General features: G+C 35.6%; 1 protein-coding gene across 6 annotated transcripts in view; it reads right to left on the reverse strand.

The window, feature by feature from the left end:
• LOC128017155 (5-hydroxytryptamine receptor 2A) overlaps positions 1–25649 on the reverse strand; it is an 86907-nt gene that overhangs the window by 25981 nt on the left and 35277 nt on the right. Inside the window, exon 1 of one of the 6 annotated variants that reach the window (XM_052602389.1) lies at positions 23440–23557. The exons of 4 other annotated variants lie outside the window; for them this stretch is intronic. The gene's annotated coding sequence lies outside the window, so the exon portion shown is untranslated. Of the gene's footprint in view, positions 1–5235; positions 5289–23439; positions 23558–25649 lie in introns of those variants that run through there. One more of the 6 variants, XM_052602391.1, reaches the window with a different exon arrangement.

Below are 25649 nucleotides of genomic sequence, written 5' to 3' on the forward strand. Positions count from 1 at the left end.
TTGATAATTGCCTTAAGTGAAAAATACTGTATTTAGTTACGCAATAATTTTTTTTTATCCAATTTAAAATAACTGTCCATTATAACACACAAGTTTTTAACATTTGGCTTAACATATGATTTTATAACACTCTCATCTAAATCAGGGGGATCACAGGTTTTGCCAGGTATAAATATCATGACTTCTGTTTCTTATTCGCTGAACTTTACAAAATTTGAAGCCATCCAGGCCCTAATCTCCTCAAGAAAGTCCAACAATGGTGCTATAGAGTTGGCATCTTTACGTTTCAAAGGGAGATAAAGTTGTGCATCGTCTGCATTACAATGAAACAAGATGCCGTATTTCCTAAAAATGGACACTAATGGAAGTGAAAATAGTGAAAATAAGATAGGACCGAAAATTGAACCCTGAGGGACATCATACAAGAAAGATGAAGAGGATGGCACAAAATCCCCAAGAATGACTGAAAAACTTCTGTAAGCCTAACTTCTGTAACCACTACAATGCAGCTCCGCTGTCCAAAAGTCCATCTATGAAAGCAGACCTTCTTTTGACAGCTAAACAAAAATTTGTAGCTATGGTAGCAATGCCAAGTTCATGTGTTTGATTCCCAGGAAATGCAGTAACTGATAAATTGCACATATTAAATATAATTTCAGACACTCTGGATAAAAGCATGTCAACTTAAATATAAATACAAATCGTTTTGCCATTACATCTGCATTGCAATTTAGGGTGCAGAAATCACTCAAAAATAGTTTCAATATCACAATTCACTTATTACAAAGTATACGAAGATTGAATAAATCCTATTCAATTTTATTATGTTTTTACACCAAATCTCTTGTAACATGAAACCCAAACACATCAGACGCTCTGAGGATATGCTAGTGATCTCAAAGCTGGGCCACAGATATTTTTATGGAGCTTGTGGAATACAGTGAGTTGATTAAAATCCCAGCTCTGATGTAACAGGTGGAGGAAACATGGCCTGCTAACACACATCCATTAAGCTTTTACACAAGATCCTCCAGCTCTCCAGGAGAGAGGCTCTTGACACAGATGTATGTGAGATAGAGTGAAAAAATCTTCAAACAATGATACATTCCTGTGTTCCTGTGCTTTTGCAAAGCTATACTTTGGAGACTAAAGCTAAAACTGACAAAACTTTAACACGGAGATATCATCAAAGATCAAATTATTACTATATATTTTCCAATGGGGGGGGGGGGGGTTGTTAAATAAACTTAATACATATATAATAAACAACACCTTAATAAACATCTAAATGTACAAAATGGTTTGTAAGAGCATTGGGTTTAAGGTCAGTGAATATAAATTTTAATTAGCTCAATATAAACAATAGAAGCCTATAGAAAGTCTACTATAATTTGAAAGCAGTAACGTGTGTGTGGTCAGAGGGTTTCTCAAATCTGTTCTACAGCAGACGTTCAGTGATAGATCAGGTCTTCTCATTATCTAGCTCTGTGCGGCGCCTCTCAGAAGACACTGACCTGTATCTGATGATTCACTGAACCAATTTAACCAAAATCACTCCTGGGAGAATCGAAAGAATATCCTTAAACACCTGTGATTTACTGCGGACATAGAGGTGATATGGGATTCATATAGCAGAAATAGAGCTAAATGATGAAATACTGTGCAACAGGACTGACATACGGCAAAGAGAGAGAGAGAGAGAGTAAAGATTTAATGTAGGAAGACTAAATCACAGATGAACATGGAAATGCTTATAATGAGTAGAGCTGCCAACCTTCCCCTTTAATGAGAAATCATTCCGGACTGCAGGGAACAGAGTTGGATTCTGTATTAAATCCATATGGGACAAACTTTGTCACTTATATTAGTGTCTTCCATCCAAACACCTAGGAGAGTTGTGTGAACCTTAACATTGGCTGTTGCTATTGGTTTTATGTACATATACTGTACAGCTCCTGGCATGCACTTTTGTTTACAGTCTGGTCCGTTGTCACAGATAGTTCACTTCAATCTGAAATGGTGCATGCAGTAAAAATACATGTTGAGCGTGAGAGTGTGGCTTACTCTCCTCAGCTGAAGTTGACATCCCCAGTAATGAGCGATAAAGAGAGAATCATCTTATATACATAAAAAAAGAGAATGTGTGCGAGACAGAGAGGTTGGTGAGTTGTAGCAGGGGTTTGAAGTAACTAATTAACTGCAGAGACAGATTTGACCTTTCTCTCAGACTACATCGATTTCCCCTACAGCACACACACGTAAGCACACACACGCACACACGCACACACACACACTCACACAAATAGATAGAGAATCGGTCACTGTAGAAGTGACAAACATAAGAAAGTATTCACTCTCTGGATTCACAAATACACACAGTGACAGATGACCCAGCTAGCAGAACTGCACACACACACACACACACACATCTTTGATATGCAGCTGTGTTTATGTTAAAGGGACTATCTTTCTCCTGAAATCCACTTACGATGTTATTAAAGGTTTCTTGCATCAAAAACAACCATAATTTAATTTTACATTCATCACAGCATGTGGCAGTGTGTTAAAATTAGAAAATAGATTTTCCCTATTATAGTCAACAAATCTGTCTACATCCGAATCACCCGATGCTTTCAGATAACGGAAACCTTGTTCCTATTCCTGAGGTGCTGCTTCCAAATAGCCAATTCACTAAGGTACTTTATATCCCCCATCCTTCTAAAATAAAATCATGAATGTCTATATAGTACATCAAAATCTTTTATTTCATAGAGGAAGGAATATTGATTTTTTTTCATGATACGGTATCTACACAAATCTTGGACTCGTTTATTGTGTAATGTTTTGCTATTTTACAGCACCAAATCAGAGGGGATTTAATTTGACTCTTTCTTTTCTTTTTCTTTTTTGCCACTGATCAACAGAAAATAAACTTGTTAAACTGAGAAAGAAATTACTGAAATATAATAAATATAATATAATATACAGTAAGAATGTGCATGTGTGTGTGTGATAGCCCGGCAATATTATTGTGATATACTTTATAATTATATACTGTGATCAATAAAATAAGATATATTATATATAATAAAGATAGTTATTGCCTCAAAGTTTCAAATAAACATGACCTTTATAATGCCACAGATTTATATGTAACATCTAGAATTTAGTTTCCCTCACATAAATATGACTTCACCTGGTCATTCACAAGCTCAGAAAATTGCTTCCGACTCCACTTGCACAGCATATTAATATTCATTGACAATAAAATATAATTTTTTAGTACTAAGATTTAAAGAGATTTAATTTGATTGTAATATAAATGCAGCTCTATTCGGAAGGTTCTGAAAAGTGAGTTTGTTAAGTTGCAGAACTTGCAGCATGAAGAAAAAAGAACACTGAGCAACACTTCAGAAAAATTATTAAAAAGCACAAGGCATGTAAGAATACAAGAAGATTTCCAAGTCATTAAATAACCTATGAATACAGATGAGTCAGCAATTAAGAAATGTAAACAATACAGCACAGCTGTAAATTTACCTGTCCTCAAAACCTGACCATGCCAGGAGGATACTAGTGATGGAGACCACTAAGAGAACAACTCTAAAGAAGCCACAAGCTGCAGTAGCTGAAACATTGTACATAACGTATAATAACTCTAGTCCAGGTGCTTCACAAGTCACAGATTAACATGAGAGTGGTAAGGAGAAAAGCCTCTGCCAGCATCTATTTCACTAAGCTACAAGAAGTAAACATGTCAGCAGAGGCACTTCACTATGAACAAAAAGGATGCTAAAGTACAGTTTGCTCGGCTGAAATATAGAGGTGACTCATTGCTGAAAAAGACTGGTTTGATTTATCACCTTGAGAACACGACACCCTGAACAGCATACAGAGTGCAATTACCCAAAATTTGTTTTCAGTTTTGGCTTCCAGATAAATAAATCTTGAATTTCGGTTTTGTTGTTTGATCAAAAAATCATTTTGGTGCATCACTAAACATTCTATATGTTGTAAGCATGGCGTCAAGCCAAAACACTCTACATCAGAACAGAAACATGCCACCCCTTACTGTGAAACATGGTGCGGCAGCTTCATGCTGTGAGCAGGTTCCCTGCAGCAGACTTGGAAGACTGTGAAATCAACGCTGCTGAACAACAGGGAAATCCTGGAGAAAAACCTCCTGGAGTCTACGACAGCAGCAATTTGGGAGAACATGTTTTCCAGCAAGACAATGACCCCAAGCACAAATCCAAAGAATTGCAAGAATGACTTAAAGACAGCACGTTCCCCTGCTCTACTGCTTGAGCTGCAGGAGTGCATCTGAAAAAAATTTGAGTCAAGAAAACCCTTACTGAATATTAGGTTTGACAGTAAGAGTCATTTCAATCGCTCACCTCACTCTTCTGACAAGTCTTAAAGCTTCCCTGCACCACCTCAGTCTCACCCGTTATTTTAATATCTCTACTTTATACTAACTAGCCTAAATCCATTATTTAGTTCATGTGTGGGTTTAACACTCATTCCCCTCATTTACGCAAAACAAGTTAAATCTCTTTACTTCTATTACTTTTTAAGGATTAGATGGATGTGGAGTCAGGAAATCTTATTATAGCCTTAGCACGTGTGACAGCAGCATCAGTCTTGCAGGTCTACAGCAGGGTTTCCTAAATGGGGATTTCGTGAGGAAACCGCAGGGGTTCATGAGTTGATGAAAAGCTAATAATTAATTAAATCAAATCAAAGGCTCTGATTTAATTAGAAAATTAAAGCTCAGTTTGAAATGTTAAAATCTTGAGGGTTTGAATATTTGAAAGTGAAGAATTTAAGATAAATATTGGTAGCCTGTAGTGTAAAATAAAATGACTACAGAACAACTTTCAAAACAGTAGTATATTTGTCTTCAGTTTTATAATTAGATAATTATAAAGATTAATGAATTCTTATAAGAAGAAACGTCATATTGCTGTTAAAATTGCTAAATTTGCATGCTTTAAATGCACACTCGGGCTCAAGTCCTTCAGTTCAGTCTTGTGGTTTCATTAAGTGCTGTATGTTGTTATATGGATATCTATGGTGTGTTGAGATTGATCAACACCCTCTTTTTCTTTTTCACTTCATTTCTTTATATCTTTCTGTGATTGCATTAGCATGTCTATTACCCGTGTCAGCTGAAACGTGCATGTTAAAGCCATGGTTAATACAAAAATCAAAATTCAGTCATCGTTTACTTACCCTCATATTGTTCCAAATGTATGCTTTGTATCTGCTAAACAAAATATTATGAGGAATGTTGACAAACAAATTAACAGGAACCAAAATTGTTCTTGAAAGAAAGAAACTCATACAGTTCTCGTACCCTTACTGCCTTTGTGATTTGTAATTTGGTGTGTACATTGATTGTGGAAGTCATCTTAGTGTACTAGAATGTACAACATAAATGAGTTTTGTGTGTGCACGTTAACATACAAATATGTGTGTGTGTAGAGTGTTTATGCACCATTAACAGAGCAGAGTTCAGGTCATTGTACATAGCCTGCAGACAAGCAGCTGTCTGTGCAGCTTTCTTAATTAGTTTAATTGGTCCAAATGAACCCTTAATGAACTCCATCTGAACTCTCTAATGAATGATTTCAGACTTCTAACTCTGTCCGATTTTCAATGACTTCTCTAGCATATCATCTTTCTCTTATGTTTTAAATGCCGTCTTGGTTTGGTCCCACTCATAAAACCCTTGGCTCTCTTTGTTCCTCTGTTTTCTTTCAAAAGAAAACAGTATTTTCTTAATTCTTGTTCTTCAATTTAATGTTCTAGTGGTTTATAAACTACTCATTGATCAGTTTAGAGTCTAGTCCACTTTCAGATTTTTTGGACTATTTAGACAGACTCCTTAGATATGTAAAGTGACTAACCACTCCATTTTGTGTTTACATGCCAATTAACTAATGCCAGATCGGATTTGCCCAGACCAACAGAATGCTTACCATTTTTGTATGCTACATTTTTGACTGGTATACAGTCAGAAATAGTACACAAAAAAGTAATTCTCTCAAAAAAATTCAGTAAATGTTAACTTGGCTTTAATACATACATACACATTTTGTGCACCCCCGGATCTAAGTTTGAAAACTCCTGAATTAGTTCATATGTTGTTGCCAAACTCTAATTTACTCAAACAGAATAGTGAATCCAAACAAACTCCTTTACTAATGCCTGACTCTGTGCTGTTAGTAAAGTGATTTGTCTTCACTTTTCTGTTGTCTTTGTTGGACACATCCATTTCCTGTCCTCTATTAATGCAGACAGAAGCTTCTCTTTCCTTCTAAGTGGTTTGTTGTTCTAAGTGATTTGATTTGTTGTTCCATTACTCTTCCCCACTATGTCTGTCTACAAAACCTGTGTTTTGTTTCGCTCTCTCACATCTATTTATCTCTTCCTTTGTCACCAGACTCTTCCTTCTATCCTCCTATACATCTTTCCATCCTGCACTCTCTTAATCTTTAACCTTCTTGTCATCCATCCATCCATATGTCCATCCATGTCTCAATATTGTATTGCACTTGTGAGTCAGGTTGGACTTGCATTGTCAGTATAGGTTTACAGGTATAATTTCCAAAGGAATGCTGGGAAGGAGAGCCCCCAGAGAGACACGTGCAGAGAGGTGCTGAATTCCTCTGTCCATCACCCTTTCTTACACAGAAATTTCCATTCAATCATTCAGCTCCAAAAGATTTCTGATCTGTTGTATCAAATTTAGAGTACTGCGCTACACAACAAAACAGCAGAGAATACAAAAGCATCCCCCCCCCCCCACTGGGGTAAAATTGCTCTTTGAAATGGAAATCTGCAATTCATACATACCAGAAAGAGCAAACACACTCAAAAAAATATTTAGGCCCAATACTTGAGATTTATGTTTTTCAATTGCATAAAAAATGTCCATTCATTTTGATTACATATTTTTAACTGTATCAAGTGATGCAAATAAGTCCAATAAGTTTTAAATGCATAAGAAACATGTAGATGTATTATCAGGTAACAAACCCAATGTACTTAAAATAAATCACATTTACATAGTTTTGATCAACAAACCCAAAGTATTTCATACATTTAATCCTACCCCACCCAATCACACTGTGCTAAAACAAAATCTAACTACAACACACACAAAAAGAACAGCAAGAACACTCTGTTATATTATATCAATTTATTAATGATTCAAAGCATTTGGCTATATATGAGCTAGCAATACATACTACATCGTATTCATACACTTGTATGCAACAACAAAAACAAAAAGTGTCGTCATATTTACATGCACATTAAGGCTAAACACTATTTTCAAAAATCTTTGCCACAATCAACCATACTGCAAAAATAAATAAATAAATAAAATGGGGGTCACAGGATGCTGCTAAAAAGAACAATATTTTGTGTAATGCAATGTGTTTATGCAGTTTAAGGTAAAAAAACAACAACAAAAAAACATTATTTTCTAAAGCTCATCGGTCTGAAAAGCGAGGTATTCTCTGATTGGCCAGCTGACCAGTGCATTGTGATTGGCTGAATGACTCAAGCGTGTGATGGAAACGTTACGCCCTTTAACACATGCCGTCTCACAGGCCAGCTGCTCTGCCCATGCACATTACACAGTTCAGTCAATGTACTGTTAGGAGTAACTGAATAACTCGGGATATTGGTTAATTTTGAATACATGGCCAAAAAAAAAAAAGGAATCAAAATTTCTCAAGAATAGAAATATACACAAGAAAGAAAGAAGAAGAATTTTTTTTTTTACTTCACTATTACTATCACTAGTGTTAGAGATTTGAACAAACGGCACACACAGGCTACACTCTTTTAAAAGAAGGTTCTGAAAGGGGAATTTTAGATTTTGTTTTCTTAGTATGAGGAACATTTAAAGAAATCTAAAGAACCATCTGAGCAATGGAAGGGTTCCACGGATGAAAGGTTCTACATGGAACCAAAGATGGTGATAACGAACCTCTATTTTTAAGAATGTAAGCACAAAATTTGTCATGTATCTCATCCTGCACCTTTTGTGCTTTCAACATGAATGTCATCTAATATAAAACACTTTTCTCTTACAACTGTCTTTCATGTGTAATCAAACACTCTCTGCTCTCCTCCTCTTCACTTCTACCATTACGCTGTCTCTGTATTTAAGGACAATCTCTTGAGCCAGAATAATATCTCAGTTAATGATCCTTTCTTCTGTTTTCTCTCATGTTGAAGAGCACCACTTCTCATCCATCAAATCCAATCCTAAACTTTGAAATCAACCTCAGATCATGTATGTGTGAGTGTGTATGGGTTCAGTTTTCCCTACAATGTGAATGCCACCAATGATACCTTGAGGAAAATGGCTTAAAAAGTATGAAATATTGTTTCAAGGAAATAAAGTAAAAATGCAAAAAGCTTATGAGGATTATATTTAGTGGTATGGGACCGAAAAAAGCACAGTATAAAACCAGCAGAATAAATGTAATGCCATCATCTTTTTGTGATGCATGCAGTGCTGGTATGCCTTTAAGAACTTGTGTCTTTGTGCATTAGTGTATTTGTGCATGTGTCTGTGGTTTCATATCCTTCACAGCTACAGTATCTCAGTAGTCACAGCACGTTGCTGTAATTACCAGCTGTCTGAGACTCAACTCTAACTCAATACTATTTTCCTGTAGAACTTACAAAAGCAGACATACACACACACACACACATTCACATTAACTAAACCCACACTGTCCGTCAATACCAATGCATATACACCATCAGAGTCAGTCATATTTACAAATATCACACTCTATCACACAAATCGCAAATACAAATTAAAAAGAAAGAAAAGAAAAAAAAAATCAAATAGACAGCAAGGCTTCAGCAATCACAGAGGGCATGGCAAAGAAGATCAGCAGCCAGGAACCCAGCTGTGTGAGATAGAACTCGATATCGATCTGTGCTATCACTTCCTTTCAGTCAGAAAGGTACAGAAGAAAAATAAAATCCACTACTTAAACATGAAAGTGTATCAGCAGGTTCATGCGAATGTATAATTGATGTCATTTTAACCAACGACAGCTTGGAAGATAAATAATTTACAGCTGGTTAGAGAAAGGCCTGGGCAGACTAAAATCACGCAATACCACTGCTTCTTAACCGTAAAGATTCAGAGAGATGATGAGAAAGTGCTAGGCATTTCAGAGGTCATCTGCAAATTCTGCTGTATTTAAAGGTGCAGTGTCATTTCTGCATTGCCATAATTATAGAATTGCAAAACTATTGTAACAGAAATGAGTCGAACCAGACAAATTAAAGAGTCTATCAAAGCTGTGCGTTGAAATACGAGCCGAATTCCTCAGGAAGTCATAAATCAGTTCTAGTGCCACAAGAACCAAGCAAGATGACCAACCAACTTGTTCACACAACAGTTTTCAACATTAACACCACTAGAACAATTATTAACAATTTCTATTCGAAGAAGAGAAATTTGGTGTCAAATTTGTTGTTCGTAATTGAAATGCAACACTGGACATCACATGGAATCCCATGAGTTACACACTTCCATTGACTTCCCCCCACCTAGCAGAACCAGACTGAAATTCCTAAGGGGGAAGGGATTTTGTCTCCAAAGAAGTATTTGTCAAGAGAATGGCAAAGAAACTGCTTTTGTACATATATATGGACCAGAATGAACTCAAAAAGACTTATAAATGAATCAGTCCATCGCTTCACTCCATATTCATTTATGTGTAACCCACACATTTGACTATCATGTTATAATCACTTATTGTGTATGTTTTTTTTTTTTTATAACTATGGGATAGCTGAAGGATACATAGTCATGTCTGGTATGAGTGTGATTGAATCTATACTTGCTTGAAATATCCCTGACAATCATTTATTTGCAAAATGCATCATATTCGTGTTAAAAGGAATCTTGTCCAAAATTATACCCTGCAAGAGCAGGAAAATTCGGACCACATGCTTGGTAAGATAAACAAATGATTTATGATACCCCCGAGCAAAGACAATATCTGATTGGTCAAGACAACATTTGAGGTGTGGCCAACAGGCCAGTTAAATACTTTGGACACCATGAAATCTGGCTTTTAGTCTGCTTTTAGTCTCTGCTATTAGTCATGCCTGCTCTTAGCTTTTAGCTTGTAGCTTTGCTACCTAGCTTTAGCCTTTAGCTTCTAGCCATGCTGTTTAATCATCACTGTTCTTTGAGAGCGGTTCCAGCGTGCTTCAGCCTGCACGCCTGCTGCTACTTAGCCACGATGAGAAGGAACACAACCTAGTCTCGTCAAACTTTATTTCTTTTCTTTTCCGGTTGTGAGTTTCGTGTTCTTAGTTAAGTTTTGTAACGTCGAGTCTCCGACGCCTGACCTCGGGTGCCCGTTCAACTTCAACCAGCGCACACGACTCTGCACTTTCAGCCAACGCCCAACAACCACGGGCTTCCCAAGACGTCACTTTAGCCACTACTGAACTTCCAGCCAATCAGTGACACCGGGATACCCCTTTCAACGGGAGTCCCTTTCACAGGAAACGAAGGCAATGTATCCCCAGATATTTGTTGTGCTGGTGTATCTAATATAATTTTAACCCCATTGAGGAACTCAATGCGAGCGTTAATTAAGTGATTGATGGTTGTTCATGTCTATGCAATTTAACGTATTGCTGTAATACGTTACATTCTCTTAAACTCATCTTTTCCTAACTTTCGATCTTCCTGCAACTTGTGTGAATGTGTGAGTGCATGCGTTTATGTGTTAGATTAGTTTATATGTCTTAGATTTATCTAATAAAGCCTTATTCATATTGAAGTATCTTGTGTTTTGTGCTTACAAGTTAATGTCTTAAACTGCCGATCTTGTTACTGTGCTAATTGATAGTGTTTTCACTATAGTTTGGATATTAGTATCCAGCGCAGATTTGATGTTAAACGGCTCGTTCACTGAATCGCAGGGCGTCTCCGTGACCAGCCGTGAAACAGTGATTCTGTTCAAATTTCCTTTTAAATCTTAAATGATTCCCTTTGAGCTAAATTGACCTGTTTCCGTTACACTATTTTCCTGAACACTCCTATAACCTGACAAACAGATAGTCCCCACACTAAACACATGCCATTGGTTGAGCCAGTGTTGCAAAGCTAGGCTATTTGGGTGGGGGGAAAAAAACAGAGCAATTATTTGACAATAATTACTCAATTGGCTATGAATATTAAACTGGGAAAAGATAAATATTTAAACATTAAACTTACATTACCTTTCATGTTCAATGTAATGACATTATTTAGGAGCTGTATTCTTCTTGGACTGCTAATTAGGCGAATAATAACAAACCTCTCATCATCAGCAGGAAAACAAACATATATTTACACTGTTTATTTGCTTGTGTATCTGCATATGAAATTGAGGTAAATAACTGGAGGCGGGTTGTTGCTGTAACCTCACTGTAATTCTCTTTTGTAGTTTGCTAGTCAACTGAATATTAAAATGCTGTTCTACTTTCATTTGGTTTACTTGATCTCATGACCACCATACTTTGCCTTTGGCATTGTTAATATGATTACTGTGATGACTAATGATGTCAAAGGTAGCAAAAAGTGTTTCCCTCATGACATTGCATCCTTTAATTTATGTTCACAAAGTCCATAATTAACACTTTTGCTAAACAAATAAATGCAAAATGGGCTTTGGTGAGTAAATGTATGTAAATGTAGTAACTATATTACAATATTTTCTAAGTAAATTTGCATTTCTCTTGACTCAGCTGCCATTTCAGATGAGTGCATTCTGAGATTGCAATACAATTTATTTTATGCTTTCTGACACATAGCCAACAAAAATATTATAAACACAATCTAGACAAGCCTTGTTACTAACAGGTGTGGATTTAAAGAGATTAGTTGATGCTGCAGTCATGTGCACTGTTTGACACAAATATCCATGGAAAACAATGAAATAATCATTTTGTCACCAGAACAAATGTACTGTATCTTAATTATACATTGTAAAATGAATATAAAAGAAAATATGAGTGGCTGCTAAATGCTCTCAATTTCACTCGCCACTGGTAAGTGGTCATTTAAAGTATTATGCACCTTCTCAAGAACAAATCATTAGCAGAACAGGACTGTAAGTACAATAACAGCAGTTAACAGAAGTTCACAGCATAATCCCTCTGCACAGCAGCCTGGGATTGAACCTCCAACCTGGACTGACAGTTTAATCACTAAACTCTGTTGCTCCTTACTGTTCTACCATAGCAATCAACATCTGCTTTCAACAGGTTCAGTCTGTTTGAGGTTCTGAAGAAGACAACCTGCGATAAACAGCAATTTGGAGATCATTTAGATTACTCCTGCGATTCCTGCAGGGATGAAAATAACTGTAATTTCAAAAAAGTATCAGGCTCTTTATAATAATGTCATGTGAATTTCAATGCTTTTCATTTGATAATAATAACAGCAACTCTTTTCCAAAACCTAGTGAGCGGCCATCCAAGGAAGCATCCTAATCTTAAAGAAACACTCCACTATTTTTGAAAATGGGCTCATTTTCCAACTCCCCTACAGTTAAACAGTTGAGCTTAACCGTTTTTTTTTAATTACTTTTTTTTTTACGTCAGAATGAGAGTATAGTAACTTTTAATTTTTCATCATTCTTAGTACACAATGTAAATACAGAAGAGTCAAGTTTTAAAAAGGAAAAATATCAAAACACTTTGGTCATTTTTGAGCGAGATGCTAACGGTCTAATCAAATTCAATGATCTATGCTAAGCTAAGCTAAAAGTGCTATCACCAAGCCTGGATTCAAAAACGGTAAAGGGGAGTTGGAAAATAAGATATTTTCAAAAAAAGAGTGTTCGTTAATGGAATCACAAAATTCTGATGAGCTTAAGACATAAAATATAGGTCACACAAATATTGTGTAAGACTTTGTAGTTAAATAAATTTAACTGTTTATGGATACTCTTTAGTGATGAATGCTGTAAAAGTATTACTGGGTACAAGAAAATACTTAAAAAAAAGTATTTGCTATTTGCTATTTGCAGTTTCTTTGTAATTATGTGTGAAATTAACTACCAAAAATTTCATTTCTTTTTTTTTTCTTTTCAATGCACTCTGAATGCAATGCATTCTGGGATTGCAATATCCGTGAAGACTGAATGCACTGCTGCTTTAGTTTGTCTAAAGGATGTTATTTCAGAAGATATCATCATTTTCTGTTGTTAAGTGAAATATTGCTGACAAAGTCCAACCATTTCAAGAGGAATCCAAGTAATCTGGAATTTGTGTGAGTGTGATGGATTTCCAAGCAGATTTCCATTTGACCAGCAGACAGTTGCTTGGTATAAAAGTGACTTCGGTGTGAGCTGTGCTTTACATATCAACACACTTTTGACAACAGACAATAAACCTTGCCTGCAAAATGTCAACAAATTTTTACTTTTATAGTCCTTTCTAGGCTGCTCAATTGGTTTTTTTTAAGAGAAAGTGCTGGATGTCTATCTATTACTCCGTTAGGCCTAATACACTGACCTGCACTTTACTGTGGGTTAAGTAAAGACAGAGGGCCCCAACGGGTACTTACACTTACTGAGCTCCAGTTACACAATGCTGTTGTGTGCTAGAGAGAATATTTCACTCCCTGAGTCCCTGCAATGAATAATTCAGACTGATGGTTTGTATACGAATGCCAGGAAAAGTGAATACCGGCACCAGCTATCCTCAGGCATTAAGCAACCCAGAGCCCTCAATATGCCCGGGATCCTTGACAGCGGCAAGAAAACTAATAAAACATTTTGTAAAAGTTCAAACATGCAAATCACATCAACATAAATTAACACTGGCAGGATTGGATTTTACATTTGGACATGTGCCTGCCTTCTACTATCAAGAGAAGAGAAAATTCAACAACTGTAACAACATTTAACAACATTGATGTTTTTATTGTATATTTTGATCAAATAAATGTCTTAACCATGCAAACACAAATGAGATTTGAGAGCTATGACACAAAATGTTTTCAGCAAATAATGTTGAATCTTCGCATTCATATTTTCTACCTATGAAACCAGTGTAGCAACTCACCAATCTGCTTTAACAGAACTGCTGAGACATGGGGAAAACTCAGACAATTTTTAATTAAAAAAGAAGAATGATAATCTGGGCTTTGCCCCTAAAGCTTTGCTTCCCATGCGTTTTGAGAGAACCATAGCTCTTGAATGTGTGAAGAGTTACAGATGTGTGATCAATACACTGAAAGTGACAAGAGCCTACACTGAGACTGATGTGTAAACACACACACACACACGCACACACACACACACACGGTCTCAGAGGAGAGAGGTGTGTCCTGTTTTTTAACTGAGGTGTGTTAAGAAAGGTAGTTGCAACAATTACAATCTTTTCTCCATTATTCCTGTCCCCATGTAAAATCCCTCTCTTTCTCTCTCTCTCTCTCTCTCTTGATTTCTCACAGAATCGCACACATAGAATCAATCTCCATTCAAAATCAGCCATGTAATTGCTGTAAATGAGTCTGCTGTAATGAAACCCGTTTAACAATACGAGACCACAGGGATTCAATGCAGTGTTCATGAAGGATGGGCAATAGGATCTGTGATCAGATATTGACAGACCGACATAGTAATGCAAAGTCCCTGCATTCTCAGTGTCTGCCTGTCTATATACAAAATATGTTATACACACTACCAGTGAAAAGTTTGGACAAACCACCCCATTCTCATTTTTCCAAAATGTTCTTTATTTTAGAAGTAGAGAAACAAATTGCTTACACAAGACCAAAACGCTTCCATTCTTCAAGTAGCCACCACTTTGGCTGATAAGAGCTTTGTTCACGCTTGGCATTCTCTCTAGCAGCTTCATGAGGTGCCACCTGGCATGCTGAAGGAGTTCCCATATATACTGGGCTGGCTGCTTTTCTTCCACTCTCACATCCAGCTTGTCATCCATTCCAGCTGACCTCACTGTTCTCTTTTTAAATGGTTTTTGTCATTTAGTGTCATTCAAATCACAAAGAGTATTAGGTTCATTTCTGTCCCTCCATGAGTAAAATATCACAATGGACCAATGCTGCATTTATTTGATCAAAAATACAGTGAAAATATTTAGAAATATTTTCAGTTTAAATATATTTTGAAATATTTTCAGTTTAAATATATTTTGAAATGTAATTTATTTTTTTGTGATGCCATAACTTAAAACATAAAATAAAAATAAAAATGTCTTATTATATCAGTTAACAATTGAGCTACTTAAGATTTTTGAGGAAGTGGCAATATATTTTAACGCATTTCAAATTTGATAAATAGGAAATGTAAAAACAACAACAACAACAACAACAACAGCATTTATTTGAATATAGTTTCACCAACATAAAACAACAAAAAACATCCAGGTGGATGCTGCACACTGGTGGTGGATGAGGAGATACCCCCTGTCTATGTAAAGCGCTTTGAGTGTCTTGAAAAGCGCTATATAAATGTAAAGAATTATTATCATTGCTGAACATAAATAATGAATAAATAAAAAAGCCACACTAAAGACAACAATGACATATTAATATTTATGCATTTAGCATTTATCCAAATTCATTGACTAGGAAACAAGCTTCAGCAGAAGAGAAATGTAGAGAAGAGTGTACCTGGTATTCTTTACATTCCTTACAGTGTGTGTGTGTGTGTGTTTATATATGCATATATAGACATAATTGTGAACAAAATGCAGATAATTCAAGCTTTTCAGGAAAAAACTGTATATGTATATAGGCTGTGGAGGGTTTGTATAAGCTTTTACTTGTGTGAAGTCCTTGGAGAGCATGTGGGAAAAACAGCATGAGAAGACATGGAGGAAAGAGTGTGAGCTGATTTGACGTGAGCAGGGCCTGACCTTGGAGAATCGTGCAAAAGAAAGAGCATATTGAGAGTGGAGGAGTGTGAGCAGAGGATCTCTTTGTGCAGGTAATGAAGTTTGTCTGCAGCTTGCTGACTCTCTGGTGTACAGGTATGATAGACTAAATCTGTCACCATTCACTATGGTTCCTTGCATACAGATTAAACCAAGACCAAGACAAAGAAAGAACCCTCAATGGAGAATCAGCACTGACCACGCAGTTTAATCCATGACCTGGCTTGACACGCTTCTGCTGTATTATGTACACACTACTCTCTCGCTGTCACCTCGTTTTCTCATGACACTACCTCTTAAATAAGTCCTTTACTGTATAAACATCTGCAGAGGACTCTATGATGCCTAGAGTATTTTCTTTGGCTCGGGGGAAAAGGTTTTCATGGGTGAACATCATTTAAAAGGTACAATGTGTAATATTTACAACAATCTATTTACAGAATGCTGCAATGTAATATATATGACTGTTTTTAGAGTTGTATAAAGATATTTCTTAACGAACCGTTATGTTTTTATTAACTTCTTTATCTACACACACTGTGGGTTTCCTAACATGGAAGTCGTCACCATGTTTCTACAGTAGCCCTCAACGGACAAACTGCTCTACAGGGCGCTTTTCGTCACTTTGTTGTTTTTGTGAATAAAACACTGACACAATGATGAACAAGTACATTAACATTCGCGATACCATTGATTTATTGAATAATTAAGTGAATATAATTCCTTGATTTACCTTTGTAAAGAAATCTCATTGCTCTCTGCTTTCTTTACCAATGACATTTTTACATGTGTCGGCCACCATAGCTTCTCTAAAGCGAGGGGTGATTGGGGGACTGAGCCGTTGGTTGCAATCCGCAAAAAATTACACAGTGCACAAAAAGCAGGTAAAAAGAAATTAAAATGTCTATATTCAGTATATAAAGCCTACTTCTCACTATCAAAATATTAATAAATATTTATAAAATATAAATACCCAATGAGAAACAGTGCTGACAATAATAATAGTAATATTAATAATAAAAAAACTTTAAAACTTACTTCTCACTATCAATGCTTTTTTTTAATCATTACTAACACATTTTAAAAGTATAAAACATAAAAAAAACACATTGAATGTATGAAAAGTATGAATGTATGATTTTTGATTCTGATACATAATATGACACGTTCCTGACAGATTTTATGAGATCCATCCATAGATCTCCCATGGAAGAAGAGAGAGAAACAGTGAAAGGATGTTATGTTGTCACATCCAAAGTGTTACCTCTAGGGTCACAGCAGCATGAAATGTACTGTCTTCACCATCAAGTGGAAGATTTTTTGAGTGGCCTGAGCCAGAGTTTCAGCAGATACAGCAACCCACACACACACTAGCTTTGAGTCCCTCGTATCTAACAGGAGGTAAAACTATGAGTCATCCGAATGTGTGTACTCTGAGTGAGTGTCTTCAGACAGCCTCACCCCCAGAACCCATTATTACAAACAAGAATTGATCCTGTCAAACCAAGACGAGGGAGAAAATTATAGTCTTTCTCTTTTTCTGTCAGTCTCTTTCTTCTCCCCTCTCTTTTTCTATGGAGAATGATGCAGATAACTGCTGTATTACAGCAATAGGATTCAATATTGAAGTGATTTTCATAAACATAGTCATTAGTGACTCTAGTCTGACAGAAAGGCCTTGACATTACACTCTTCCGGATAAACTACACACTAATTTAACCACTTCATTACCCAAGGTCTATTTGCTTCAGCTTTTCTGCTGACTTGTTTTAACCATTTTGCCATCTAGTTTTTCTCATGTAATTCACATGTAACTTAGTCAATGGTGGGTTTTGCATAGTTATGCAACAACTGCAGTTAAATGCATATGAAGGTACTTCCAAAATTATCCACAGCCTCTCTTCCGGCTGTCCCAGACATCTGTGCTGCTGCCTCTGTAACAAAGGAACACTCTTAATTGGCCAGCGATATCATTAAGTTACCTCAGCAATAGCCTTCACATATTTTACTTGATGCAACTACCTACTCATGCAGTCTGTGTTTCACATTGCTCCCCCATCTCACTTTCCTTAAAGGGGTAGTTCACCCAAATGACATGGGAATTGGCATGCTTTTTAACAAACATCTATTTTCTCTAGGCCCTGAGATAAATCTAAACCGCCACAATAACAGATGATAATCACTTCTCAAGACTTACATGCCCAGTCTGACTGGAATGTTTCCCAGGGGAATTTTTCTCTGAATTAATGGATTTTTAGTTTGACAAAGGTTAAAGTAAACATGAAGCTGCATTCACATACTATTCAACATCTGTCATGTAGCTTGGCTGGTTAGCATGAACTCATTTACACAGTCCAAACAAATTGTGTATTTATATTATTATTTATTGCAAGCAACCTATAAATGACTAAAATGTCGTTATACTATAGCACATGTTCTACCAGTTCCCAATATTTTTAGTAGGCTTATATTTTATATTTTTGAATAGCTATTGTTTTTTAAGCATTTTTTTTTTTTTTGTAATCCACATGTAATGCTTATACAATTACTTCATATTCGATCATTAAAGTGCTAAAAATGCTTTCCATTTATTATAAGCACATTAAATTATGTTATGTTGTCTGTCACTTTAAATGCTTGAGCTTCAATGAAATTGTTTTCCGTCTTATTATCACTGTAATTGTGGTGTAAACTCTGGTATTTTTGTATATTCTGGACAACTTTTTAAAACTATCTTTTTATCGCTATTGCAACAGTTATCGTCCATGTTATGAATAAGCCTTATAATAAATCAAGCCCAGAATTTTCAAAGATCAGTAGACACACTTAGTTATCTATTGAAGCCAGAACCACATCATGTGTGGGTGGTTAACAACTGCTTAATAGTGTTCAGTAAGCTTTAATACACCCCTAAACACAATACAAGATGTAGTTATCGATACTCTGAGCAAATAACATCTTTATTTGCTGAGAAACAAAAGAGCAGAGAACATGACTTGATGCACTAAACATGCATTCACAATATTGTCCAAGTCCAAAAATCTATTAAATGGATGTTTTGTAATGGAGTGACTACAGACCAATTGCTTTTGCACAGGCTAGTATTTCAGCTCCAATACATCAATTATTTGCTGAGGAACTGGTTGCCTATGTTGCCGTACATCCAGATGCTCCTGGCTAAATTTTTCAGCAATGTCTCTCTCTCTCTCTGTGTGTGTGTGTGTGTGTGTGAGAGAGAGAGTGAATGGTTCCAGGGGCACCGAAGAAGGATAGTCAATAACCAAGCCTGTCGCTTTGACAATATGAAAACAACAATAAAGTGGCACCACGACAGCCAGAGGTTATTAAAGTTGATAATCTGATGTATTTGAACTACATAATGCATTAAGCAAATTATAAGTACCACTTAGTTAGGGTAATTGCCAAGACAAGACAAGCATTACTGCTTATATTTGACACACCAAATACTAAGTACTGATACATATATAAATTTGTACATTGCTACAAACTTCCAAATAAATGCTGCTTTTTTTTTTTACTTTCTATTCATCAAAAAAAATCAATGGCACAGTGGTGTTCAACATTGATAAGAATTAGAAGAATTTCTGTAGAATCATGTTACATTGAAGACTGAAGTAATGACTCTGCTTTGCCCATACTGAAACACATTTCATAAATATATTGACATAAAAAAAATATTTTTATATTATAATATTAGTTCATATATTACTGTAATCTTTAATCAAAAAAGCAGCAGAGTAACCACTAAGCAACAAAATCTGAAGTTTACAGACCACTTTATGAAGACAGCATGGTGAGTGAGCAAAGTTTGTTGATTGTAGAACTTCAAATTACTGAATCCTTATGATGAATCACTTATTATATTCATCTTTTGTAACTTGCTTTATCTATAGCTAAAAGCATCTGCTAAATGAAAAGAGAAATTGTTAATGTAAATGCATATAAATGCACTAAACTCACTCAGAACAACCTGGCAACAAAATATACTACAACAACTAAGCACAATGGCAGTGAGTTCTGCAAAGTCAAGCACCTCTTTACATTTTCTTAAGAGAACACAACATTAATGTGCTTCACACCCACAAGGCCACATTACTTTTCATTTACATGTTGTAGATGATTTTATATAATTTATGTGCACGTTCATCTTATTTTGCATCTTATTGTGTTTTCAACAAAACGACACACACAAAGCAGCTATGGTTGACAGAAGTTTACCATAAAGATGCATGAGCAGATTTTACTTGAATTCATGTCTCATTGTGTTGATATACAAACTCGCTCTTTCACACACACAGAAAGAAGAGCACAGAACTATTTGAAAGCAAATAAAGTTACGACCTCTCACATCTTTATGACTTTGGGGAGAGTCATACATCTTGAGGAAGAGAAAATAAAGGGATGTATTAGAGGAAGGATATATTTGCGCTGGTGCTTCAAACAAAATACCCCAATTAATCATTCTGCCCGGAACATCGCGCTTCCAATCAAGGCTGAGGCTTGAGCTCCATTACCTTTAAAAGCAATGTGACCCTCAATAAAGAGGATGAGAGCCCTGCGAAAATAACCAATATGGAGGAAAAGGGGAGGGGGGGGGGTCATTTCTTTTATATTTAGAAGGCAGGAGGTTGGCTCAGTTTTTTTACAGTAAAAATGGTGGCGGTTAAAAAGTACAGAGTATTTTTTTTTTTGAGAAAAGAACCATTGTCCTTTTTTCCCTGATCTTTATCACAATGTGGACCACTTCCATCTTTGTGTCCCACAAATATGACATATCTAATATAGTGCCATGACCATATGACATGATGACCAAGTAACTAAATAAACTACTACTTATTCTGCCCACAAATAAGTCTTACAAGAAAATAAAGGCAAGTGTGTATTTGCTAAAACAAGCATGCTTTTGATACAATTGTCAGAAGGTATAATAAAACAATTATAGCAATAAATTCATGATATTTGTAAATGACAAGCATAACATTTTGTTTTAGATAGTTTATGAAATGTGAAAACGTTTTAACATCCAAAGTATTTAATTAGATTAGAATTTGATTCAGTGTCAGTTAAATTATGAGTACAACTCATAGAAATCAATTCACATATGATATTGTAAATAATAAAGAGTCACTGTGAACTGTAATTTGGAATCAGCTGTTTGAGTTTTGGCTATTTAAAAAATCTTTTGCATTTTAACTTTTAGAAAACAGTTCAGAAGAATCATGAATAAATGCATTCTTGCGTTGAGATTGAGCGCAGACTTTGATTAAACAGATAAGTGATTCTGTTCTAACGCTTGAAAAGGTTTTATTATTACACAGAATTTCTTCCATTCAGCCATTTTAATGAAATAAGAGAAAATAGGTGTCTGAAGACAGCACTTTAACTGAAAAACACACTGCACTTTCTTTGTACTCCGATAATTAGTTGCAAACCAATTTCCATCTGAAGCTGCCTAGGTGAACTCTGTTGCTGACTGACACAAACCAATCTTATAAAAAATGAGAATGGTTCTGAGATCGTGTATGAATTAGAAAAAGGAAAAGAAAAACTTTGAAATGTTAAGCCCTAAATTAATGAGGGCAGGAGTTTGCCAAAATCTGGTGTTTCCCGCGGCTACATTAAGACCAGTGTACAACATAATGGATAAATTTGTACTGTTTGTGGTAGTTTATCCGTTGTCTCTGAGTCCCCTGGCCTCCACATTGCAGGCGCTGTGAGGACCAGACTGAAGACACACAGCATGCACAATGAGGAGACCAGAGAACCCTGAAATATAGGTCTGGTCAATATAGAGACTGCAAAAATGTAAATCAGCCAATTAATGGCATTATGGTTTTAAGTTTGATTTTTTTTTTTCCCATGTTGTTTTCCAAGCAAAAATAAATAGCCTATTAAAAATGGCTTAGAAATGTATAACTTATAAATTATATAATAAAATTATAAATACATACACATATACATCAAATTCTTTGATCTAAGTTTATGCACCTCCATTTTTAAGTGAATTTTACCAAAAATATCCACAAGTAATAGACTTGGAAAAGCTTTATATATTTTAAAATAAAAGCTTATTATTAAAAAATTATATATATATATATATATATATATATATATATATATATATATGTTTAAGTAATTATGCAGATAAATAACAGCAGTCATTTTATGGTACAAAATGCAAATCATGGAATTCAAAGAGAAGATATTGGGAAATGCATATTTATTTAATTAACATTGTCCATATAAGCAATTAAAAATTAAAACCTAATGAGCATAACTTCAAATAAATAAATAAAAAGAAGACCTTCAGAAAAACCTTTGACTGGGTTTTAATGTCTACTAAATTATTTTCACCAACATAAACTACAAACCCACATAAAGGTTCTTCTGACGCAATAAATGGAAGAAATACCAAAGGTACTGTACAACAATGATGACCATCGTTTTCTGAGAACAGTATGGTTCAGTGCACTGTATGGTTCACTGTCTCAAATGGACCGTAAATTAATTATAGCATGCTCGTTTACCCATGAGTTCCATTAAGCTTGTCAATGAATCAATATTCGATTTAGTAATGGATATCTTTGCACTTAACCTTCAAAGATCCTGCCACTGGAAGTCTGCAATTATTCAGAAACATTAAGTCTATTCGAAAAGTTTTTTCTTAAATTGTGCCATTGCACAGACATAAGTCCAAACACAGCATGTTTTCTTTCATGACCTCAGGGCGTTGTTTTACATGACATGTTGGCAATTATTGAAGTTTTAGTTTTTAATTGGAGGCCAGTGTCACTCTAGTCATGACTGACCTGTTATTATGCTCAGAAATAAATTCACCCGCCTTCTCCCACTGAGTGAACACTTCATATATTCAAGCACGTTTTGTCCACATACAGTAACATTATATACCACAAAAAACAGCATAAGTAGTTATTATATTCAAAAACACATACAGTAGTTATGTATATATATTGTGGGAAGAGGGGCCTTTGCAGACTCAAATTTCAGGGTCCTTGGCGGTAAAAACAGTAACACTGTGAAATATTATTTGAATTTAAAATAAGAGTTTTCTATTTTAATACATTTTAAAATGCAATTTATTCCTGTGATGGGAAAGCTACATTTTCAACAGTCATTATTCCAGTCTTCAGTGTTCGGTAAACATTTTTTATTTTTATCAATGTTAGCAAATTAATATTTTTGTGGAAATCCCTGATATATTTTAGAAAGCTTAAAGGGGTCATGAACTGCCTTTTTATTATTTTGCACTGTTCTCAGAGGTCCACTTATAATGTTATCAAGATTTTTACATCAAAAAACATATAATTTAGCAGTAATAGGCTATTTTCTGTCTTATTTTGACCCCCTTTATCAGAGCGATATGTTTGAATAGGTGTGTATATATCAAATTATCTGTAATAATATAGCAGTAGTGACCACGTAATAAAAACAGTTACTCACACTTGTGTGATGTGATATTGCTGTCAGATCCAATATATAGTCTACACAGCATTGTCTTTTAGTTTGAATCTTTTTGTAAATCCTGCATCGAATTGTGCCTTGTTTTTAAATGAATCTATGGTAAAATAAAGGGAACAAAGTACAAAGTTCTTATTGACATGTTCAGGGTCTTCATTAGAAACAAAGTCCATCCACTCTTTCCTAATGTTGAGATCAGAAGATAGGCAATGCAAAGACTGTGTTTTTCCACAACTTGGCACTGAACAGTGTCTTGTTTTCTTCTGAGCCATCTTTATCATTTGATTCCTGCGTTTGTCTCTCTTGTTATTTACACTACATGCACAAATCATTGGGCGGGGCTAAACAGGTAGTGATGTAGAAGCAGGTGTAGATCTTCTGCGGAGGCGGGGTTTAGCCACACTATTACATAATAAAGTGGCACATTCCACAACCTATTGTTTTGGAAGATTGGCTTAAATAGAAGCTGTTTTTTAGAATAATGAGAAAGTTCTGAAACCTACAGGACGTGTTTATAGTATAATGTACAACTTAAATGTCAAAAGATAAAGGGAATTTAGATTTCTCAGTTCATGACCTCTTTAAAACCAGGGTGTCCGATACGGTTCCTGGTAGGCCACTGTCATGTAGATTTTAGCTCCAAACCCAATTAAACAAATCTAAGCAAGCTAATCAAAGTATATGGGATTACTAGAATCTTCCAGACAGGAAGGTTTAGAGAAGTTGGAGCTAAACTCTGCACGATATGGGCCCTCAAGGACCAGGATTAAACACCATTAGTAATAAAAGGACATCATTTATTTGAAACAGAATTTTTTGGGAAATATTATATCAGTTGAATGCATCCTTGCTGAATAAAAGTATTAATTAAATAAAAAATATTTAAAAAAAAAAACTAAATAATAAAATAAAATACAAGGACAAGGACAACACAAGGACAGCATTTTTTTTTATATATATATATATATATTTAGAACATTTCCTTTTGTTTCACTGCATTGTTCTGCAACCAAAGCAACCATCAATGCTGGTAACAAGCAACAACTGTTGTGTTTTGGAGGCTGATCTCAAGCAACGATTTCTATTCCATCCAGTTTCATCTAAAAAAGACAGTGCTTGTCTAATCCCATAAAATACCACATGCATTACTGTAAAATCTGCTGACTCCTCACAGCGTTAAAAGTCAATTACAATAGCACTAAAAAGAACTCTGAATCTGTTTTTGAAACCCTTTCCCACATACAGACAAATCACCACACAAGCAGACAGACGGAGAGAAAGCAGCACGAGTAAATGAATATTCATTCAGAGGAAATCCTTGCCGTTCTTTCTGTCAGAAGAAAGCAATTCTCATTAAATCCAACGTGTTCACGGCACAACTTTAATTAAATCTCACAGTATGAAGCACAAATGCTGCTACTATCAACTAAACACATGTTGCAACAGATCATGAGTGTAGAGTTGATATCACATAGAAACACTAACACACATTAAATATTAATTGCAATATGCAAACATGTATCATGGTGTGACCAACACCACCGAGCAGATGATACACAAACTGCATCCCTGTAAAATGACAGTGAATTGCCTCGTCTGAGTATTTATAGATTATAAAGAAGCATACCTCAGTCATGACATGATCTACTTCACACACACACACACAAAGTCTTTCTCTAGGGTTCATGTCAACGAGATCCCATGACATGGATATCAATTACACTTCAACCACACAGAATCTGCACATAAATAGCATGCACAATTGACCGGTTCTATTTTTCTTCCTATATATTACAATAAAACTGTATGTCCTGAAGGTCACAAAAGCAATCACATCTTTCAGCCGCCATCGACCTGCTTTCACAATGTCACTGGAATGACAGAGGAGAGCTACGGCCACTTATCGACAATCCAACATCGAATGATAATGATTAGCAGATCACTTATGTTAATGAATAGCGATGTTGACACGGTTTAGAGAAAAGATGAAGCATGGGGGACCGAGAGGAAAAGAGCAAACAATTCCTTCTATTCCCCAGACCGCTGTGCACAATGTGACCAGTAAGGACTTAAGTCATTCATCTCCTCGTGGAATCACAGAAAATCATTAATAGTGAAGTCTGTCTCGCTCCTTTAAGTGAATCATTTAATCACTGAATGGAACTGTGGGCAGGCAGAATAAATGGACCAAT

This window comes from Carassius gibelio, chromosome A7 (genome assembly GCF_023724105.1).
Source record: "Carassius gibelio isolate Cgi1373 ecotype wild population from Czech Republic chromosome A7, carGib1.2-hapl.c, whole genome shotgun sequence".
Taxonomy (NCBI): Eukaryota; Metazoa; Chordata; class Actinopteri; order Cypriniformes; family Cyprinidae; genus Carassius; species Carassius gibelio.